The sequence below is a fragment of the Sus scrofa genome, chromosome 6, assembly GCF_000003025.6.
Source record: "Sus scrofa isolate TJ Tabasco breed Duroc chromosome 6, Sscrofa11.1, whole genome shotgun sequence".
NCBI lineage: Eukaryota > Metazoa > Chordata > Mammalia > Artiodactyla > Suidae > Sus > Sus scrofa.
In genome coordinates this window covers 43201227-43223602 of record NC_010448.4, presented here as the reverse complement: position 1 = coordinate 43223602, position 22376 = coordinate 43201227, and the positions used below count along the sequence as shown (strand labels likewise).

Below are 22376 nucleotides of genomic sequence, written 5' to 3'. Positions count from 1 at the left end.
CTGAGAGGCTGGGATCTGATGTAGTCACGGAGCTGACAGTTGGGGGCGCCAGCCACCCTTCAGGACCATGATACCGGGCTGCATGGCGTCATCTCTTGGCCAGTCCCTCTCACCTGGAAATCCTTTTTGGAGAACCTCCAGAAAGTTAAAACCAACTGCCTGCCAGCCACCCTCAGAAATCCAGCGGCTTGGGGAGGTTCGATGGGCATGCCAGCCTGTCCGTGCCCCATCTCCCTCTCCATGGCCCCTGTGCACAAGGGAGAAAGGTTTGTGCTGACCCGCCTTTGTCTGAGGTTTTGGAGGCCAGGTGCATCTCCCCAGTCCCGGCAGAAGTCATGGCCACCAACAGCTGGGAGCCCTTGTCTTAGGTGCCCAGCCAAGAGGAGGCAGGGCTGGGAGATGTAGGACCCAGGCGCTGCCAGTACGCTCTGGGGCACGTGGGTACCTGTGAGGCGGGGCAGGTTCTGGGAGCCCCGGCAGATCCCGACTTTCTGTCCCCGGGCCATGACCCATCTGGAGCAGCCCTCCACCCTGCGCTCCAGGTCTCCTCCAACAGCAGCCTCTGGTGCACTGCCAGCGAGGAGACTGTGTCACTGGCCTGTCCGGGAGCACAGGTTCCTCTTTGCTAGAAAGCATTCTGCTTGTTTCCTGAGTTCCTGTGAAGAGCACCCTCAGTCCAGAGGCGTCACCAGTTGGGCCCCACAACTCTGCTCCCAGGACTGTGACTAGCACGGGGAGAACAGGGCGGCTGCTCTTCCAGGACAGCTGCCCTGCCAGGTGGCTATTGGTGCAGGCAGGACCCACGCAGGGGCCACTCTGGGTTGGCCTGACCGGTTGGCCAGTGGCGGAGTTCAGTGGCAGGTGAGGTGGGGGGCCTAGCAGAGCCTAGCGAAGGTCTTGGCCTTGTATAGACTAGGGCTAAGGGGTGGCTTTTGACCCGCCCCTCTTCTCAGGACCCTTGCAGTTTCCATTTTTGCCACCATAAAGCAGGAGGTTTAGTTACTTAAGATGGAGCATGATAATGCGAGAAAAAAGAACGTATACATGTATGTGTAACTGGGTCACCAAGCTGAAAAAAAAAAGTAATGTATGGGGGCAATAAAAAATAAATAAAGCAGAAGGGTCTGGCCCAAGAGAGGGAGTAAGTAGCCTGGCGTGTTGGCTGGGGCTGTGGGCCGGAGCAGGATTGTAAGACGGGCCTTGTTTATCCTGCACGCCCACAGCGTGGGAGTTGTGGTGTGGCGTTCCTGCCTCCAAGACAGTTTTCCAGGCCCTGGGAGCAGATGGGTCTGTTCACCCGTGTCTGTGTAGAGACCAAGCAGCTAAGGGGAAGGGGGCGGCGGGGCGTCCTCTGAGCAGCCGCCCTGGTTCCAGGACGATCCAGAGTCTTGTTGGTTGGCAGCATCCTTGGGGCTGCCTCTGTGCAGTACGCCAGCCGGCCAGCGATGTCCACTTGTCTAGAAGGCTCACCCATTGCTTTAATGCGCCTCTCTCCTTGTATTTCACGGTGAGACACTTCACTCCATTATTCTTCCTGCATTATTTTTTCCTGCCCCTTCCATCGGCTCTGCCACGACTCAGGTGTTGGGAAGAGCTGGGTATCAGACCCCATGTCTTGTCAAGGGTTGGGAACCCCACCTCTTTCAACAGAGAGATGACAGGACGGGAAGTGTCGGGAGCCGGCCCGCTCCACACAGCCCACGCTCCTCCGGAAGTCACTGTCCGATCACACCACCACCCGCTCATGTCGCCACCCGCTTACCTGCTATGGGCAGTTTGGTTGGATTTATTCCGATGGGCTTTATACACTTAGCTGTTGAGAGAGATATTTGTCATTTTGCTGTGCAACATCAAACACACCGTGGCCTAAACGATTGTGACAACAGAGAGTTCCACCACAGTCTGAGATTTCCGCATTATTTATGACACTGAGAGGTCCCGTGTCTACGGTATCTCCTTAATCCAGTCTAAATCTGGAGCCCCGTCTCCCAGGCCTGCCCGCGTGTCTCTAATGGCTGTTAATAACAGTCCTCCAGGCGCCCCATTTGCCGACGGAAAATCCATCTGAAGCTTTTGCATCTCATGTGGCTGTTAAAAATTGACGTTTCTTTATTGATGTAACTGGTTCCTGCCAAATACTTGGGGACAAATAAAAGTGATTGAACTCGGAGATAAGCAGAGAACCATTTGTTCAAGGAATGGCTGGCCAATTGATGTTGGTAGTTAAACAAGCTATCATTTAAAAGGACCTTGAAAAAAAAAAAAAAAAGAGTGTCTCGAGAAGTTAGCGTTCAGAGTGCCAGGGCTGGGTGATGCAGCTCTTTTGAGGGTCAGACCCCCACCCATCCCCACCCCTGCAAGCTCTGGCTGCCTCCTTGGCCCCTGTTGCTGCTCCTCTTATGTGCCCTGTTTCTTTCCGCCTCTGCATTTCCCACTTGCTCTGCCCCCTGCTGAGACCCCCTCCTCCTGGAAGTCTTCTGTGAGTCCTGTCCCTTGGGCTGTGGCTCTCCCAATATGTGGCTTCTGCTTGATCCGACTTCTCACCATCACCGTGTCTCTCCACGGACGAGGGCCTGCGTCTGGCTCGCTCACCTGTGGTCACAGCTGGCGCGTGGCAGGTGTGCGATGGTGTTGCCCGCGGATCTGATGGGCAATCCGGGGAGCTGGGTGTGATCAAGCTTTCCCGGCAGCTCCCCTTCCTGGGCCCTCCGGGGGGTGCAGGGGTGGGGCGGGCGGGCGCTCTGGGGAACATGGGCCCGGTTTTGGCCTGTCGCCCTGTGGAGTGATTACTTCAGACCAGCAACAAGTGTGGAAGATCGAGGAGGCAATATCATTGATTTTCCCATAAAGGTGGAATTTATAGTGAGAGAAGCTTCCTGGCAGGTCCTCACGCATCTTCGCCGTTGGGCCCCGAGCTCCCGCAGGCAGAGTGGACAGGATCTCTCGGGGGACCTCATCTGGGGCAGCCAGCGAGGTCTACCTGGTGGGCACCAGGCTCATGGCCCACACCAGGGGCAGCTGTCTCCTCCACGTGGGGAGGACCCAAGCTCTGGACTCTGTGTTCTCGGTCAGGCAGGGGCGTCTTGTCCTGGGCTGGCAGTGGCAGGGGGGGCGGGGGGGTGAGAGAAGGTACAGTCCAGCCCCCAGGTGAGGCGCTAAGGGCCCCTTGGGAAGGAAGGCTGCCGGCCACTCCCTTCCCGCTCAGTCTCTTCCCCCACTACCCCCTTCCTCTTCCCCTACCTGCTTCTTTACCACCCCTCCCCTCCCTCCTGCTCCCCCCACCCCCTCTTCTCCCTTCTCCTCCTCACCCCCCCTTTCTTCACCTCCCCCCTTCACCCTCCTCCCCCTCCTCCCACCTCCTTCTCCACCTCTTCCTCCTTCTCCTCCACCTCCTCCTGCTTCTCCTCTCCTGATCCTCTTGGCCAGAAGCAGCCCTGAAACCAAGCCACATTGACCTCAGGCTTTTTCCTCTCCTCCCCCAGCTCCAGCCCAGCTCTCTTCCTCCTCCCTGCTCCCTGGAGGCCACCCTCTTCCTCCACCCCTGCTCCCCCGCCCAGTCATGTTCTCAGGGATACTCAGTGCCAGGCACCAAGCAGGCTGAGGACCTGCTGAGAGCCTGGGGCGGGGGCCCACCTGCAGACCAGTTTCAGACTAGCCGGGAGCTCCTCAGTCGGGTGGAGCTCAGAGACCAGGCAGGGAGGTGTGGTGTGAGGGCCCCAAGGCAGCCCGCTGCCCACTGCCTGCAGCCCGCAGCCCTTGGGGATTCTAACCCCCGGATGCTGGTGTGAGTGGGAACACTCATCAAAGTGTGGTCGTCATTCCCATTTCACAGGTGAGGGCACCGACCTGGACCGATCGAGGCCAGGACCCCTACCTCCAGGGTGGGCTGACCTGGGACTGAAAGAGGAGCTGGGTTCTGGGGGCCTTTGTCCTCCAGCCGGACCCAGGCCCTGATTGTTCTTTATTCTGGGCTGAGGCCAAGTGAGGGGCCTGGGCGCTCCCACCCCCTGACTACCTAGCCTCTCTCATGGGCTGGGCAGCTGGAAGTGACCGGGAGGCCCCTTGCTGAGTCACCCACCCCAGGCCTCTGTTTGGCTTCCAGATTCTGTTTTCCACCACATCAATTGCATTTATTATTCATAAACTTCCAAAACTGGCTTCTGGGGCCTTAATTTTCCAAGCCCCCCAGGCCGGCACAGCTGAGGCTGTGTCAGGCTTACTAGGGATGTGCTGTGGCTTCGAGTAGTGATCAGATGCAGGCTGATGCCAGCCCAGGGCCCTTTGAATTTGAAAATGAAAACAAAGGACCTCGGGCTTGGTGGCTTTCCGGGGAGCCCCCGAGGCTGGACCTCTTCTCTCCTCTGCCTGGAAGTGCCAGCTGCATGAGAAACTGTCACCTCAGCCACCTGCACTTGGTCTCCCCTGGCGCTGGGGGCTTTCTGCCTCCCTCTTTGTCCCACCTGGTCGCTCAGCATCCATGCCGGCATGTGCTCTGGTCTTTCTGTCCCACGTGCTGCAGTGCGCCTGCGTCGTGGGGCTTTTTCCCCAGGAAGCTGGTGACTTTCTCTGGTCCCTCTCTCCAGGTTGTCCTCAAGATGTTTGGACCTGCCGGCTGTCAGTGTGGCCCCTAGCTGCCCTGTCTCAGTTCTCCCTCAAAGCAGAGCTCTCGCAGCCACTCCTGGACACCCCCAGCTTTCTCTTTTAGTTGAATGTTTTGTTTTTTTAAAGGTTTTTTTTTTTCTATTATAGTTGATTTACAGTGTTCTGTCAATTTCTGCTGTACATCAGAGTGACCCAGTCATACATACATATGTGTGTGTGTGTGTGTGTGTATACACACATACATTTTTTACTCCCATTATCCTCCATCATGTTCCATCACAAGTGACTAGATGTAGTTCCTAGTGCTATACAGCAGGATCTCATTGCTTATCCACTCCAAATGCAGTAGTTTGCATCTACTAACCCCAGACTCCCAGTCCCTCCCCACTCCCTCCCCCTCCCCCTCCCCCTTGTTCAGTGGGTTTTCGTTTTGCGCGCTCTCTGCCTCATCCTCCATCACATTTTCATTTCTGCACAGGTCTCTCCTCGTAAGTGATGGGGCATCCCAGTCTGTCTGGTCCCGCCTCTGGGATCAGAGGTGTGGGATGGGTCTGGCTTTAGGAGAAGGCTGTTCCAGCCTGTTTTGCCCGAGATGGCCGGGGAGCCAGGACTCAGGCCAGCCTCCCACTGGGATTCAAGGGTTGGGCTTGAAAGTTTCTCCTCTGCCAGGGAAGAAGCAGCAAACATGAAAAACAGAGACGGGAACCATCCCTGGAGGACTGGCAGCATCCACCAAAGCCGGGCATTCTCTACCTGGCAACCAGCCATCCCACCTGGCACCCAGCAGACACACAGAAAGCCATGTGCGAGAACATTGTGTATGTGGGCTGGGATTCCTCTAAAACAGGGGGGACCTGAAGCCCACCTGTAGGGGGGATGGACGGTGGTGTGTTCACACAGTGAGTACTGTCGAGCATGAGAATAAACACAGGAGACTGGGGCTGGGCGGCTCCCATGGTGGGCAGCGTTGAGAGAGAGAAGCATCCTTCTGCTACGTGAAGTTCCCAACTGGCAAAACCTTGGTGATGGAGAGGCAGGGGGCAGGGAGAGGGGACTGCAGAGGGGCCTTCCAGGGCACTAGAAATGTTCTAGATCTCATTTATTTATTTTGTATTATTTTTCTTTTTTTTTTTTTTTCTTTTTAGGGCCACACCCTCGGCATAAGGAAGTTCCAGGACTAGGGGGTCAAATCGGAGCTGCATCTGCCCACCTACACCATAGCCACAGCAACGCCAGATCCAAGCCACATCTACGACCTAGGCTTGCGGCACTGCTGGATTAATGAGGCCAGGGATTGAACCTACATCCTCAGGATGCTGTGTTGGGTTCTTACCCTGCCGAGCCACAGCGGCAACTCCCACGTTCTAGATCTTGATCTAAAGGGCACATCGTGAAATCACCTCAGTCTGGACACCTACAATGTGTGCATGTTATGATATGTGTATTTCAATAAATAGGTTTACAAAAAAATAGATATATACCCCAAACCAACTCTGCAAAAGCCAGGGCTGCTGTGGCGACAGACAGAAAGGCTGCCCACATCTCTTGTCCTGAGGTCCTTGTACCTTCCAAATTTATAGGTATCTCGGGAGCTACAGGCTGACACAGTAAGATGACGGTTGGTGTGCTTTCGGAATTATTCTGTTGGCCAGTGACGGAAAGAAGATGAAAAGTTAAGTGTGATTTGGGGAAGTACCACCCGGGCTGTCTGGTCAGGCCAGGACCTGAATATTGAGTCTATTAGAAGCAATTATAAAAGGGACAGCATTTTTTAATGTTTCTCATTTGACAGGAAGGCTTTTAAATATGGGGCATTAGTTAATAAAAAGTCCCCAGAAGCCTATCGTAATATATTACCTAATTCCTAACAGTTCGTAGTCACAGAAATAGGTAAAAGGGGAATGTAAAATTAATATATAGTTATTATTAAAATTGCCTTATAAATTAGTTAAGTCCCCTGGAGGTGCCAAGAGGGCATCATTATTCTAAGACGGTCTGAAGGGCCTTGGTGTGCCCTGTGCGTGTGTCGGGTGGGAGTGACCAGCAGGGGGGAGGGGGGCGCCCAGGCCCCTTGCTCAAGGGTAAAACCTGCTCATGCTGGACGAGGCGAGAACTAGCAACCAGATCACAAATTTCATAAGGAAATCTCTTCCTTTGTTCTTGAAGTTTCTGGGGAGACTGGCACTTTGTGGCCTCACCAAAGCTTGTCCTATGCCAGAGGTGAGGAAGGCCAAGACACATAGCCAGATTCACATGGGGTGGAATTGGTTAGCAGCCACATACCAGTGTTACTGTGACTCCTGGGGCCCTCAGGACCACCACTTGTCCCAGAACCTGGGGAACAGGTGTTTGGAGCAGAAACAATCCCCTTAGCATGTTGTCCCCCAGAACACCCTGCTGCAGGCAGGCAGGCAGGAGGGTCTGATGCCACAGCTGCAGGTGGTTCCACATAGGGAGCCCTGGGGGCCTCCGGGAGACCTGTGTGCTTGTGACCCAGACAACATCAGGGCCACCGTCTCCCGGCCACAGGTGCAGGGCGCCCCAGCATCCCACCTTGGCCGTGCAGCCGTGCATTGCATTGGCGATTCAGACGCCATGAATGGACATCCATTTAAATCTGAGCCATTCAAGTCTGAGCCGTTTGCTGAACCTGAGTGTTCTTTCTGGGGGCATTTGGTGAGTGTCATGCATTATTACCGAATCTGTTCACGGCAGCAGGCTCGCCTCCACGGAACAGCACAGTTCTCCAGGCAGAGATGCTTCCTTCTGCTCCCAGGAGAGATGGAGAGAGCTGGGGTTTCTCAGCAGCGGTACCAGGGGCAAATTTGCTTCTCTTTTTTTTTTTTTTTTTTTTTTTTTTAGGGCCGCATCCACAGCATATGGAAGTTCCCAGACCAGGGGTCAAATTGGAGCTGCAGCTGCCAGCCTACACCACAGCCACAGCAATGCTCACAGCAACGGCAGATCCTTAGTCCACTGAGCAGGGCCAGGAACCTGCGTCCTAATGGCTCCTAGTCGGGTTCATTATCACTGAACCACAACGGGAACTCTAGGGGCAGATTTTCTTCTCAAGTTGGCCCTTCGGAGCTGCAGGTGTGGCCCCATCCCGTCTCTGGCTCCCTCTCCTCCGTGGGAGGCCAAGCCCTCTGTTTTCCTGGTGAGGGGTGGACTGCGGAGGGCAGCGTATATGGTGTGGGCAGCCGGAGGAAGCAGGCGAGGCTGTTTCCAGCCGGTCTTAGACATCCCCAGCTCATACTGCCGGAAAGATGCCTCCTCGTGCAGACAGAACCCCATCCCAGAGAAGACGGATAAGTGGGCTTTTGAAGCAGGGCTGAGCAGACGTTCTTGGGGTTGGATTCTCCACAACCCCGTAGCAGAGAGTCTTGCCGACAGAGTTCGTTTCTGAATTGTGGTCCCTGGAGCCAGACTGCAGGTCTCTCCAGGTGCTCCTTGTGGGTGTGTGCACTTGCGACCCCTTGTGGCAGCTTCACAGGGTCGTCCTGGATCGCAGCCACTGGGCCCAGCCACTGGAAAAGAGGCCCTGTGGGGTCATTGGGGGGCCAGGCTGGGTCCAGGGGAGTTGGTCTCCAACAAGTAGCTTTCATTTCTTTCCCCCCCAAATGAAACGAAAACCGCTTTCTCGAATAAAAAGATATTGCATGTGCCAGCAGGAAATTAAGTCAGCACAGAGAATTGGAGGCAAGATATGAAAAGAATCCTGTGATGCAGAGGTTCACAAACCCCTGCTGTTTTTAGCAGTCGTGCTTCGGGACCTCTCCAGGGGCCCAGACAGGACAGACTTGGTCTGCTGGGATCACACTAGGTGGAGTTATTCCCCCTCCTTTGGTGAAGTGGGAATTTCTTCCCTCCGTGAACTGGGGCACCTCCACCGTAAGCCACTTAGCAGCCCTCCACCTCCTCCGGGGCGGCCAGGTGGTTTCCGACTTTACAGTGTGAACAGTACTGTGATGAGCAGCCTCATCTAGCCGCGTCTTGGGTGTTTAAGTGGAAACCTCTTTGGGGTAAATTCCTGCAAATGGAATTCTGGAGCGGGGCGGGCGGGGGATTTTGATGTACAAAGCCCACTGCCCCCTGGACGTTGTTCTCCCACACAGCTTGGGTGGCCTTAACGTCTCCGGTGAGCAGTGAGCACGCACTACGTGCTTCCTGGGGATTTTCCATGAGGCGGGGGGTGGCCAGCCTCTGCGCTTTGCGGCACACAGAGCCAGGAAGGCTTTAAGGAACTGGCCCAAGATCCCACAGCGGACAGATGGGTCTTGGAAGAGCCAGGTGGCCTCTCTCCAGAAACCGAGTTCTCAGCTCCTGAGCTGGATACGCACGCGCACGCACACACACACCCACACAAACACACCTGTGAATGCTTGGGTGCCCAATGGATTTGTTTTTATTATGAATGCTCTTTACCATCCTGATAAGGGAAAAGTAATATCCTGACTTTCTTTGTACTTATTTGATTACTGGCGGGGTTAAACTTCTCTTACAGGTATTTCCCGGGCATCTGCCTTTGTGGTTTATCTGTCCTTGGAACAATTTGCTATTGGGACATTTGTGAGTTGACTTATTGATCTATAAGAACACTTTAAATAGGATCCTTGGAGTTCCCATCATGGCTCAGTGGTTAACCAACCCAACTAGTATCCTCGCTCAGTGGGTTAAGGATCTGGCGTTGCCATGAGCTGTGGTGTAGGTCGCAGATGTGGCTCAGATCCCGCATGCTGTGGTTGTGGTGTAGGCTGGCAGCTCCAGCTCCAATTCGACCCCTAGCCTAGGAACCTCCATATGCTTCAGGTGCGGCCCTCAAAAGACAAAAAACAAAAAACAAACAAAAAAAGGGGGGCTCTCTATGTTACTGTTCTCTTGGTTAAAATATTTTTCCCTGTTTGATATATAGGAATTTTAAATATAATAGTCAAATTGACCCTTTCTTGTGTAGTTTATGCTTTTTGCCGTGGTTGCATAGACTGTTTCTGCCACCTCAGTACAATTCAGTTGTTTGCGTGTGTTTTCTTCTGCCTTCACGATTTTATGATTTTCTTTTAAGAAGTATTTTCTGTGTGATTATGAAATATTTTGACACCGGTTTGTATAGTTTTGTGTCCGTGTGATTTCGTTTTTTTGTTTGTATCTAAAGTGCACTGAAGGGTGATGAGCAATCAGGGATCCTGGCATTTTTGACTTTGAGAAGTGACTAATCGATCCATTGTCTTTGGGATAATGTCTTTGCCCCACTGACTTAAAATGTCACCTTTGCCTTATTCTAAACTCCTATGTGTGTTAGTCAGCATAGGATAGCCTTTGCTGCAGTAACAACCAAACCCCAGATCTCAGTGGTGCAACCTAGTGACCATTGATTTCTGGCTCATGCTGCAGTCTGAGTGGCCCCGTATCTCTCCCCCAAAAGTGTTGGGGCTACTCCATTGCCCGACTCCACCCCCTTTGAGTGAGGAGAGAGAAAGCACAGAGAATTTACATCCATGCTGAAAAGTCTTGCTAGGAAGCGGCACATAGCCTTCCCCTCATACTCTTCTTGGCAAGAGTCAGTCCTATGGTCCCAGCCTAACTGCAGGGAGGCTGAGAAATGTGCCCAGAAAAAGGGAGTGGAGTGGTGACCACACGGCCTGGTCTCCACCCTGGGCTCCACCTGGACAGATGGGGTTGAAGACTTGTGTGTGTGTGCATTGTGCGTGTGTGCGTGTGTGCGTGTGCGTGTGTGTGTGTGTGTGTGTTCTGTTTTGATCATTAGGCGAGTGTAGGCCCATCATCCCTGTTGTCAGTTACCCTCTCCCCCGATGTTTCCTGAGGACCAACTATGTGCCCAGCTTTGGGTATAGGGCAACTTAGGCCTGCCTCTAAGTGCCCTTTGAGACTCAAAGGGCAGACAGTGTGGCACAGCCATGCGCCAGCCTAAAAGCCATGAGCCTGTATGTTGGGGGAGGGGCAGGGCCCACCTATGAAGGACTTTTGATGGGAAGGGGAGAAAGGCCACTGGGTAGGCAGGTAGGTCCGGAGGGACCTGGTTAAGGCCAGCAGGGCAGCCAGGTGGCCTGGGGGAGCCGCGAAGAGGGGCTGCCGTGGTCCTGGGGCGGGACCTGCACCAGGCCGTGGGTGGTGCTGGGGGTGGAGCCTGGGAGGAGCTGAGGGCCTGCTGGTCTGGTCGGGATGAGGATGCCCCTGGCAGATGGGGAAGCATGCCTCTCACAGAAGCCCCCTCTTCCTCTTCCTCCAAGCTCTCACCAGGCTTGGTGAGCTTTCTGAATGTTGGCAGGCAGTTTGCTTTGCTTGCTTGGGCCTCGCTCTGGTGAGATGCTTTGCAGGACATGTAGGGAGGGAAGTGGAGAATTCAGGGGCTTTTCTGCCTCGTGACTGCACAGCAGAGGGGGAAACCCAGACCTTCATCACATAACGAGTGCGTCCCCCTTAGAGAGTAACTCTTACAGGCCGGGAGCCAGGAGAGTGCTTCCAGACCAGGCAATTGTCTGTAATTAGATTGCCGTTAGCCAGGATGAGGGCAGAGAGGCCCTGCAAGTACCTGTGCTGTCGCACGGCTCCCTGAAATGGGATTTCACACGCGGAAGAATTCCTGCTCCTTGGCTGCTGGCTTTGGCTGGCAGTGTTAGTGCCATGAAGAGAATATTTAACTTTGCATCAGTAGGCAAAGACTAATTAAAATATAATTAAAAGCATGAATTCTTCTAATTATTGGCTTTATATAATGTGTATTTAAAAACAAGACATCTGTTAAGGCTTTCTTTTAAATCTATCCAGAGACCAAGAGTGGGTAGCATTTTAATTAAAAATGGATTATTTCAAAAACAGTTTAATCACCCTGTCATCATAGGGCTTAGACCTTATTAATTAGCTTTTGATAAATAGGTTTAAGTTACCAAATTTTTCCTTCATGGGGGTTAGAAGAGTCTTTTAGGAGCCTGCCCTGCAACTCTGGGGTGTCAGCAGGAGCAAGGATCAGAGCCCAGGGTGAGTTTTTAAATCCCTTCTTCTGCCTTCTGTGGACCCAGAGTGGACATCCCGTAGCAGGCTGGGGACAGTGGGGAGCAGCTGTGGCTATTTCACTTCCCTGTCTCCTCCCTCTGTGGCATGAGCAGGTGCGAGGCCCCAGACGGTGACATTTAGCCTGATCATCTATCTCATCGCTGTACTGAACGGTGGCCAAGGCCCTAAGTTCCCGAGGGAGCACAGATGCTGCCTTCCACCGGCCGTGCTGGAGGGGCCACTGGCCAGGCCACGCCCCCTGCCCCTTCGCACCCCCACCTCCACTCCATGCTTGCAGAGGGTCCCCCGACCCTCAGCACCTCTTCTTTTCAGGGGTGATCTTTCCATAGCGTGAGTGCAAACCCCCATTTATCATCTTAAGTGGCTGATGACTTTCCAAGTGATAAATAGCACCCTCATTGTTCCTTCAGCCAAGTGTGACTAAAATAACGTTTGGAGTCGTGAGTGAGGATGGGAGGCCTCATTAGAAGAGGGGTCTTGGGCAGCTCACACTAAACAGCTGATATTCTGTCATAAAACACAGCCTCGTGCAGCATGGGAGGGGTCATTTCTGCCAGGGACCCGCCCAGGCCCTTCCGGGCAGTGTCCGGGCCGCCCTCTGCTGCCGTTTTGGCTTCAGCCTGAGCTTTGTGTGCCTGGGGGCTTGGGGGAACCTTCTCAGAGAAGGGACATCATGTCACAGGTACCTGAGGTAGCGGTCACCTGGTGAGACAGCCGTGGTTATCGCTTCCTGTGGGTGGTCTGAAATCCTGGGCTGCAGGGCCCCAGCTCCCGGGTCCCTCCTGCTGCACAGATTGCCTGGGTGAGCAGTGTCCTGCATTCAGTGATCCGTGCTTGATGTACCTTGAGTGGTTTATGTGCAGCAAGCCCAGCCCGGCTGGGGCAGCACCTGCTGCTCCTCCCCCTCACCCCCCCCCCCGCCCAGAGCTTTGACCAGAGGGCAGCCGGGGGTGGGGTGGGAGGGGTAGGATATGGACACAAGACCCAGAAGATGAACTGGAATAAGCCGGGGCCCAGCGGTTCACCCACTCAGAGGACGAGGGCCATGCGGGCTCCGTAGTGCCAGAGCTGGGGTTGGGGAGAGGCAGGCTGGGAGCACCACGTTAGAAAGGCCCTGATAGAGGGTGATGCTTTCCAGAGAAAGTCCTCTCCAAAACTACATGTTTATTTTAAGATTGTAAAGCTGGTGTTTGGAACCAAAGTAGGCTTGGGCTCTGTAAAAACAAAACCTGACACCTTAGAGGGATGTGGAAAGCAAAGCCCAGAGGGATTCAGGAAGAAGGGAGCGTCCTGTCCTGATGCGCTGGGTGGACCCAGGGGCCCTTGTCCCCTGCAGGATTGGCATTTAGGAAGCACTTTTTTGGTGGAAGATTTTGGGTTTCGTTTTCTGTACTGGGGGGCAGGAGGGGAGGCTGTGAAGTAGAGTTGTGGCAGGTGATGCCCCCAAGGACACTCCGGGCTGGAGTAGGGCAGCCACCATGCACCCGAGGTGCTGTCCAACTGTGGTCCCACGTGAGCATCCACGCGGTCCCTGCCCTGACTGGGCTCCGCCCACTGACCTCACCTCACAAGGAGCTAGTAAATACAGGAAGATGAAGCATTGCGAAGCGAGGCTCCAGCCAGCATTTTGGGCTAAGGGGAGGCTCTCACTTGCCCATGTTCAGGAGTGAAGCAGAGTGTCATGGTAAGAGCCCGATGTCTGCTGGTCCAAGGCCCTCAGCAGCCAGGTTTTGCTGGAGGTGGCTCTGTTCCCCGAGACCCCTCAGCACTGCTAAGGGCAGAGGGCCCGCTTGTCCTTGGTCCACCGGGTCCACGCTGCCTGGAGTCCAAGGCGGCTGAGCTGGAAACGGGAGCAGGTGGCAGCACAGGAAAGAGCCGGGTTCTATCAGAGTCCATCCTGCCCACTGCTTTCCAGAGACCAGCAGATGTGGGGACCTCTGGGGCAGGGAGCTTCTGGACAGCATCCTCCCACCCAGAACCCCAAGCAGGCTTTTCCTCAGAGAACTTCTGCCAGATCCTGGTATTATTTGCTTAATAGTTGATTTACTTGTTTTCTTGTCATCTATTCTGAAGGAAAGCTTTGTATTCCTGTCATGCGTGAAACCCAGTATAATTTGCCATAAGTGGAAAGTAAGACTTTAAAATAAATACCTGATGCTTAACGCCTGTTCACCGGTGTCCCCTATAATGTCATCCCATGGGCCCTTGTCATGCTTTGGGAAATACGAACTCAAAGAAAGTCGCTTTCCTCCTCTCCCTAGAAGCTTCCCAGTGTCCCAGCTTCCCTCCCCTGTGCCTCCCAGTGTGTGTGGGGGAGTTGGGAGGGATGCTGGCCTCCCTTGGAGGGAAAATAGCCTCTCGATCGCACCAAACAAGGATTGCCTCCCTCCACCCCCTTCTGGTCATGTGGTTTGAGCCTCCCTAGCTGCTTCTTCAGGCAGCCTGGTTGATGCATTTTTAAAGGGGGAGTTTGAAAAAAAAAAAAAATGAGTTCCCATCCTGCCTCAGCGGTAATGAACCCAACTAGTATCCATGAGGATGCAGGTTCGATCCCTGGTCTCTGTCAGTGGGTTAAGGATCCGGTGTTGCTGTGAGCTGTGGTGTAGTCACAGACGCAGCTTGGACCCCGTGTTGCTATGGCTGTGGTGCAGGCTGACAGCTGCAGCTCCGATTCAACCCCTAGCCTGGGAACTTCCATATGCTGTGGGTATGGCCCTAAAAAGACAAAAAAACAAAAACAAACAAAAAACGGGGTGGGGGGAGTTGGGGGTCTGAGTTCAAAAGGGGTGTTGTTGACATCAGCGACAACAGTGAGATGGGTCAGACCAGAGCAGATGGGGATCTCCAGTGACGACAGAGAACAGATGGCAAATTGTGCCTGTGTTTACGCAGCTCTTCCAGGACCTTCCAAGGCTCAGGCCTCTCACTCGCTCGAGAATGCCAGCCCCAAAGGGTCTGGATTTACACAGCTAGAATCTTCCACTTGAGCCAGGTGCTTCGGGATCCAGATTTCACCTTGTGTGTTGTCATCATCCTGGGAGCCAGTCGTGTCCTGCCTGTGTCTGTAGCGCCTGCCCCAGGCACCTCTTCTTCCAGACAAGGAGGGTATCGGAGAAGGTCCCCACAGGCCAGCTGCTTGCCGTGTAGGGACAAAACCACTTGCTAATACCCTTCATCTTTAAACCCCTTGAAGATCAGTGTGGAAAAGAGAAACATTCTAAATAGAAGCAGGAAGATATGCAGGGAAATAAACGTAGGAGCATGTTCGGACTTGCCAGCTAGTAAAACAGCACAATGCTTTCTGTCTTCCTACCAGATCCACATCTGGGGGGCAAACAGACCCTGTGTGACACAGGCCTGGACCCTGAAAATCCTGATAGGGTCCCTTTAGAACATGTCCTGGGTCTCAAAAATGTGCCTGTGCCCAGGAAGTCTCCTTCTAGGAGTTTAGCCCGAAGACAGTGCGATGGCCTATGGCCACGCGTGTCCATCGTAACACGGAGGCGGAAGCAACCTGCATATCTCACAGCATGAAATCGGCGAAGTAAATTATAGGCTCTGGGCCTCCTCATGCCACTGATGACTTATTCAGTCCTTCAACAGAGATGTGCCGAAAACCACTTGTGTGCCAGGCACGGTTCCAGGCTCCGGAGATGCTACAAAGTAGACAAAACCCCAGCCCGTGGGAGTTGAGAGAGGATGGATGGATGCAGGAGGAGGGGGGATGGATAAGAGGTCAGAGGGAGGGGAGGGCGAAGGGGGAGGGAGAATTCTTTGCCCAGGGGACTCAGGACAGGCGTCCCTGAGGAGAAGCCTGAAGGAGCGAGAGCAAGTTGGGGACCTTGGGGACAGATGTTCCAGGCAGAGGGAACAGGATGGTCCTGAACGTGGCTGGCAGTCCCATGAGTAGCAAGGAACCAGGTGGAGAAGATGGGAGGAGCTGGGGGAAGGCAGGGTTTGAGCAGAGGAGTCCCGGGAGCCTACCTACGTGGCAGGGGACCACGGCTGAAGAGAGGAGCCAGCGCCCCCATCACCCCCATCCACCCGGCAAGAGAAGATGGTGGCCCACAGCAGGGATGAGCAGCGTTGCTGGGGAGGAGTGACCGATTCTGGACACGGTGGCCATAGTGGAGACACGTACCTGTTGACAGGAGCAACTTTTTTGCTTTAGGAGGAACCTTGCCTGGGACGTCCCAGCCCTTGTCCCGACCCGGGTGGGGCCCCTGGTCCTCGCAGAGCCTCCTCAGCTCATTTGGGCTCCATGCACAGGCATGATGTAGAAAAAGTGGGGAACACGTGGATCCAGCCACCTGGAAAGACTATTTGGCTTTACCTGCTAAAGCTGAACCTACAAGAAAGCCCAGCGACATGAAGTATTTCCACTCCTGGCTTCGGAGGTGCGCCTGCACATGCCCCGAGCGACGCTCGAGGGTGTCCTCGGCACCCACGATGGCGACGATCCAGAAACAGCAGGGATGCTCCCCCACTGGAGGATGGCGCCCCCTCATCCAGTGGCGCACTGCCAGCAATGGGAAGAAGCAAGTGACAATGACTCACCAGTGGGGAACTGGGGGGGGCGGGGAGGTAGGGTTACCAGCGTGACATGGAGCAGCGCTAGAAGCCAGACTCAGAGGGGTCTCCTCGTTCAGTCCCACGTGCATCAAGTTCATAACCAGGTGAAACTAACCTGCGGTCTTAGAAGTCAGGCTCCCTATGGTGAGGAGGAGGGGCCTCGGGGTGCTGGGCACAGGGACACTCACTTTGTGACAGGCCATTGTGCCCGGTCCTTAGGATTTTGGTCCTTTTCTGTATAGATGTCAAGAGGTGTCTTTTTAAAAATAATATTATTTAAAATAATAATTATTTTAAAAATCAGTGTTTATGCATTTAAAAATTGGAAGGATATTCAACAAAATATGTGATAGAGGTTATTTCTGGAGGGTAAAGTTATGGGTGATTTTAAGTGTTTTTTCTCTTTGTGTAGAACATTCCTAAAATCTCTTCCATACGTATCTACATTTGAAGTTTATTAGCAGTCTGATGCAGCCACGGCTTTGACAGCTCAAAGGATATGGTGCTTTCTACAGGAACTGATACCGAGGGGCTCAAGAACTCCGCCTAATCAAGCATGCCAAGAAAAAAGGGGAATATTTGTTAATTGAATGTCATGTTACGTCCTCAGTTATGCCTCATACAAGATAGGCAATTCAGAATTCCCAATTATCCAATTAAAATGCTAATTATCTCGTACCTTGATAAGGCTGCTCCTGGGAGGAGAGAGAGAAGCTTCTCCCTGGCACTGCCCCCCCGCTTCCTGCCCTGATCATGCTGTCTTCCTACCCTTGTCTCTGGTGGGTGGGCTCTCCCCTCCCAGGGTCTCTGCACCCTGGGGGCCTCTGCTGGAGCTTCTGCTTTCCACCAGCCCGCCTGGGGCACCGGCCCTGAGATCGTGGACCATTCATCCTGGCAGATGTGTTTCCGCTCAGGCGGGCCCCCACGCACAGAAGGGAGGCCAGGGCCCTGGAAACACCACCTGCCACCAGCATTTAGGGACCACAGGGCCTTGCCGTGCCCAGGCACGTGCTCTTCCAGGACTCCCACTGCTGATAGACCTGAGGTTTGGAGGCTTTGGGCTCAGAAACCCCAGTGGACTCCAAGATCAAAGGGATCTATTCAGGGGCTTCTTTGACCCAAGCCCATCACTGCCCTGGCCCGCAGTTTCCTCATCAGCAAAGTAGGAAACCAGCTCTTCTGGGAGCGGTTGTCCTGAACGCCAGCTGCTCCAGGTGGCTGCTGAGTCTTTCTTGTGGACCTGTGGGAGGTCCCAGGTGGGAAGGTGGCAGCGTCCCCAGTCCGGCCAAGGTTGCAGATGGTCCTGTGTCTCTGGTGGTGCCACATCGGTGCAGCCTGAGCCTTGAAGCTATGCTCTGAGCCCTGGTTTTATTAATAATGCATGTCCGGGTTTAGTCCAAGGCTTTACGTCGACCCCTGCTTGATGTCAGATCCTGTGATGCTACTTGCTCCCTTAAAATACATGGGGCGCCTCAGTGGTGGCTCCCTGGTGTGCCCTGTCTTTCCTAACCAGGATGCCTGAGGACAAGAGGGACAGGACAGGACAGTGCCCCAGTTCACCACTGAGTCCCAGTACCCCCTTCCTGCAGAAGGACCACACGCTCGGGCCCCTGCCCACCTTCATCCTATGTCCTAGCTGCCTGCTCTCCTAGACCCTCTGCTTATCCACGTGGTCTCGGCCACCCTGTCCCATCTTCCCTTCCACACTCCCGTTCCTGGCTCAGCCTCCTGGGAACCTGACATGCATTGAGGCCCACCTGGAACAGGGAAGAGTGGTTGATGTCACCCACAGCCCCAGCTGACCTCATCCAGTGCTTACTCTGGCGCTGAGAGCCCGGCCATCCTTGTGGCCTGGGCCAGCTCTCCTGCCATTATCTTGGGCAGCTAATGCGTCTCTCTGAGGCTGTGGCCATCTCCTCATCAGATGGTAAGCCTCAGAGGGCAGAAGCTGAGCCGAGTGCCCCAGATGGCTGCATGGGCTGGATTTGCAGGCCCCTGGGGAGGCCAGAAGTATTGTCCCTGGACAGGAAGGAGGTTCCTGCAGATCCAGGGCTCAGGATCTGCTGTCTCTGCCCCGTCACTCGTCTCCAGGCACCGACGAATGGGCCTGCCCGCTGTCACCGCAGGAGCTCCATCCACGCCATTATTCAAAGCACAGACTCTCCCAAGTTACTTAAAGCTTATCATTTATGCCTGGATACAAAGCACTTTCTGCCCACGTCTCGCTTGGGAGAAATTGTAGGCAAGGGTTTTGGAGGGATGGCCATGCCGGGGAGCTTTGGGGACCACTGCGAGGCGGGCGGCAGGGACGCGGGCAGACCCTGCCCGTCCCTCGGTCATCAGGAAGCCCCTCCTGCTGCTGGGGGAGGCTGCAGACCATGCGCCTTGTCACCTCGTCGGGGTGCCCCCCACCCAGCCTCCGTCCAGATGAGCGGAGGGAGGAGGGGTGCTCAGGACCAGCCTGGCCCCTGCACTGCACGTGGGCGTCCAGTGGTTTAAGAGGGCAGCCGGATGGTCTCTGGAGCTGCTGCCTGTCTTCCTGTCTGCTGTCCTCTGATGACAGCAGCAAGACTGGTCGTTTCTAGTTCTTTGCTGATTCTTTGTAAAATCTGCCTGTTCCATTTTCATGCTGTACTTTTAGGTGTTAATTATCTTACGTGTTGAGAGTCTCTCTGACGGTTCTGACATCAGAAGCCCTGGTGTTTGCTGCGGCTGACAGCTCTTGCAGACTATTTTCAGAGTGTGAGTTCATCTTCAGCCTGTGGGGGTGTGTATATACGTGTGTACGTGGAGGCGCCTGTGTGTCCTTGTGTGTGTGTGTGTGTGTGTGCGCAGATTGTAGCCGTCCTGCCTGGGTTGAGTGTGTGGCTGCCCAGTTTGACTTTGTCGGTTTGGCTCCGGGCATCACCAGCCAGGGACTGAGTTCTTTTGTTCAATTCCTGCCTTCGGGGTTTCCAAACCATACAGTTTGTTCCCATCTGAACCTCGTGGAGGACAGGCTTAGGCTGTGAGCTCTGAGGAAATGGTCATTATTTTTTTCCCAGAGCCCAGGAAAGCGTCCTGATTGCCTCCTCAGATGCCGGCGAATTTTCTCCAAGTCTGGCCAGGCTTCCGCTTTATGTGGGGGGTGGTCTCAGTTCCAACCTCTGGTTTGCCCAAGGCCCCGTCACTGTCCCCACGTGGCAGTGAACACCCAGGCCTCCAGGTCAACGAGACCGCAAGCTCCCTCTTCTCTTCTGGCCAACCTCTCCTTCCTGCCCTGTGGACGTGGGTCTGCTTATTATATTTGATCATCACTCTGAATGTTGGGGTGGGGGGGTTTCCGGCTGTGCCCTCTGCCTCCATCTCAGTGGGGCCCCAGCTGGGGCTGACTGGGGGCTCACAGCCGAAGGTGGCCATAGGCAGGTGTCTTCAGTAGTCAGGCCCCTCCGGTTATGTCAGCTGGACCCTCACCTGGCTCACAGGTTGCCTTATTTTCCATAAAGGTCTATCGGGGTCTTTCTCAACCTTTTTTTTCCATAAAGGTCTATCAAGGTCTCCCCTCTCATTGCCGCCTGGTCTGTGAACCGTCCAGTGGGACCGCGGTGGTTCTGCTGCTGTGCTCTGTCCTTGAGGCCCCTTCTTGCCAAGCTCTGACTGTGAGGGATCCTCAGGACGGTCCCAGTGTGGAGCGTCCTCACTCCTGACCCCTTTGAGTCAGAAGTATGTCAGGGGAGTTCCCGTCATGGCTCAGCGGTAAAGAACTTGACTAGTCCCTTGAGGACATGGGTTCGCTCCCCGGCCTTGCTCAGTGAGTTAAGGATCTGGCATGGCTGTGGCTGTGGTGTGGGCCAGCAGCTGCAGCTCCAATTCATCCCCTAGCCTGGGAACTTCCATATGCCACGGGTGTGGCCCTTAAAGAAAGAAAGAAAGAACGGTGTCAGACTCAGGGCCCTGGGCCACTGCACTTGCTCCCAAACTAGACGTGGGAGTCCACGGTCCAGGGCTGAGGTCCCAGGGAGGGGGCCCCTGAAGCGTGTGAGCAGAAAACGGGGCCCATTGCATCCACCTGTTACACCAGCAAAGCATTAGTTTGTCCTCGTATCCTGTCAGTCAGGTTCACTTGAAGCAAAATGAGGTGCTGAAGGTTGAAGGAAAGACTTAAACCTTCTCAAGGTAGAGTGAGTTTCCAGCATGTGGCATTTCCCCTCCTCTTTCTAGCCCTTCCTCGTGGGCATGCAGTCTGCATGGTTGGCTGGCGTAAGTGACCCAGGCTGCAGTTTGCAGATGAAAACTGGGTCGGCCCTTCTTGGGTCTGGCCCTTCTGTGAGCCATGCCTTTTACTCTAAAAGGCTTTTCACTTCAACGGAAGCTGGGGCCTGCGGTGCAGCCTATTCCTACTGCATAGATTATAGGGCAGCGAGACACCTGCTGCTGAGACTGGCTGCAGGCAGGGAACCAGCCCCACTCCGTGTCCTCAAGCTGCTGTGAAGCTTTGTTCATCCCCTCCCGGCCCCCCTGCCTGTCCCTCACCCCAGCAGAAGCTTGCTGGCCCCATCACCTGGAGAGCAGCTGCTGCCTCTGAGGCCCACTTCTGTCCCGGCAGGGCTGCATCCCCCAGGCTCGGGGTGCCCGAGGCCCCATGGCCTGTCGTGTTCCCCACTTGCCGTGGGCTGCTGTGCGGAGTCTGGTGTCTGGGGCTCTGCATCTAGACAGGCTGTGTGGAGCCACCTCGGGGCCTTGACCTGGCATGGCCATCCTGAGGCCTCGGAGACAGGCTGAAGTTGGTGGCAGCCGCCTGAGTGCTCCCAGCGCGAATATGGGGGCGGCTGTTGCCGTACGCGGCTTTCCTTGCCTCCTTGGCAGCTCTTGAAATCCTTTGTGTTGAGGAAATATTTCACTTGCAGATACCCAATTATCCTGCGAGATTTGTAAAAGCAAGTCTGAAGGCTGATTGAATATAGCACAACCGTTCCTGCATAACAGCCCCGTAATACCCAATCATAACAATTATACATAATTTGTGTTTACAGTGCCTGGAAGATTAGACTCCTCCGTACAGACATTCTCTAAAACAGGCCTCGAACATGTAGGGCGGGATTGTCACTTAGCGGGCCCCGCGGGCGGCCTCGGTGTTCTGAGCACAGCCCCGCGGTCCGTCTCCCGCTGCCCTGGTGGTCAGCGGAGAGGGTGGGGTCCAGCTGGGCACGGTCCTCAACCGGGGCCATCCGGAAGGCTGGACTCGAGCTGTTGCCCAGGCCTCAGGGAAGGTGGAGGGTAGCCCGCCCCCCTCGTCCCCCTCCCGGTCTGTGTTCTGCAGAGGCCATGCCAGGCCCTCGGAGCACCGAATCCCATGCCCAGGCCATCTCCCACCCTCAGGTCCTGGGGCATATGGTGGGGGGAGGGACGGGGTCCTGGCTCTCAGCAGCGAGGTCTCCCGGAAGTTCAGCTGGTTGTGTTACTGATGCGGTGCTTCCAGTCCCCCACCCGCCGCGGTTGCCTCAAGCACCTGCCCCAGGGGGAGGGGGCGAGGCCCAAGCTGCCACGAAGGCTGGCTCACCCCTTGACCTCCACTGTCACACTCCCGGGCTTGCTGGGCTCTGTTGACCTCCGAGCTCCTGGGGTTCTCCCCTGGTTCGGTTCTCTCTGGACTCAGCCTGCAGGTGGCTACTGGCTGCCCACTCTGGAGGCTCGTCTTTCTCTCCAGACCTTGCTCCTGGCCTCCCCTGCTCAGGGTGGGAGCTTGTCCAGGGGCTGACCAGTTTTTGCTGCTTGTCGCAAATAGGGAGAAGCTGGGCCTGCCCCCAGACCCTGCCTCTGCTCCCTCCCTGGAGCCTACCCAACCCTGTTCTGTCTGCCTGCAGGCCTGCCCCTCAAGTCCATCTTCCAGGCCAGAACCCAGCGGCTGCTGCTCTCCCCTCCCTGCATCCACCCCTCCCTGAGGTCAGGCTCAGGGCTTCAACTGAATCTAGTCCTGGGGCTGGGAGAGCTCGTGTGTTGTCCCCCCGCCCCCGGCTGTGCATCCAACCCCTCCCGGTGGCATAGCATGTGGCCTTGCACCCCTGCAGAAACAGGAGGCCCCCCTACCCTGGCTCCTTTCCTCGGAGGACCAGGGCTATCCTCCTGATGGGGCCTGCAAGGCTGGGCAGCGCCATGGCATTGGAAGCAGATCTGGCAGCCTTGTCCCCTCT

At 55.1% G+C, this 22376-nt stretch overlaps 1 protein-coding gene across 1 annotated transcript in view; it reads left to right on the top strand.

Moving 5' to 3' along the window:
* PEPD (peptidase D) overlaps positions 1-22376 on the top strand; it is a 113327-nt gene that overhangs the window by 66787 nt on the left and 24164 nt on the right. The gene's annotated exons all lie outside the window — the stretch shown is intronic.